Here is a 722-nt window from a genome sequence, read left to right on the forward strand (position 1 = left end):
AGTCGTGAAGTTTCTCATTCACAGTCATCATTGTATTCTACATCTAGTCAACAAAATCCATCTGTCAAATCTCAAGGCAACTCATCAGATGTCTCAGTTTCAGATCACTCTGTTACTGCAAACGATGCTGGTAATAACAATGTATTCTTTTATGTACAGTGGAACCTCTCGGGGTGCGACCTCTCTCCATCCCACAGTAAATTTAGTAATATATTTGCAGAAAATTAAATGCTTTTAATTATTAAAATTTGTTCAAAAATAAAAAAAATTTAATACCTTTTTTTTAAAAAAATAATTTTTATATCAAAAATAGATTTATCAAAAGTAAATAAATAAATAAAATAAAAAATAAATAAGCATTGAGGAAAAATGTTTGTTTAAAAATTTTCTTATATTATTCTATCACGCAATACAAAAGCTCAATTTAAAATTAATTCTAATAACAAAAAATGCTCACAAATGGAAAGTATAAAAAAATTAAATACATATTGCGTAATTTTAATTGAAGAAAATTCATAAGGTTTAAGCTAAAGCCTAAAATAAAAACAAAACGTTATTGTTCAAAATAAGATTTAATAATCATTTGGTAATAAACTTTAGTTATTATTTCTTTTTATTGAATGATTAGATTTTTTATGCAGTAAATATTTTATTTTTTTCCCTTATAAAATCATTTAAGCAACAATAAATTGAGATCAAAATTACAAGCAGTGAGCAGTTAA

Source organism: Parasteatoda tepidariorum, chromosome 5 (assembly GCF_982258835.1).
Source record: "Parasteatoda tepidariorum strain Cologne lab strain chromosome 5, Ptep-v5.0, whole genome shotgun sequence".
In the NCBI taxonomy this organism is placed as follows: domain Eukaryota; kingdom Metazoa; phylum Arthropoda; class Arachnida; order Araneae; family Theridiidae; genus Parasteatoda; species Parasteatoda tepidariorum.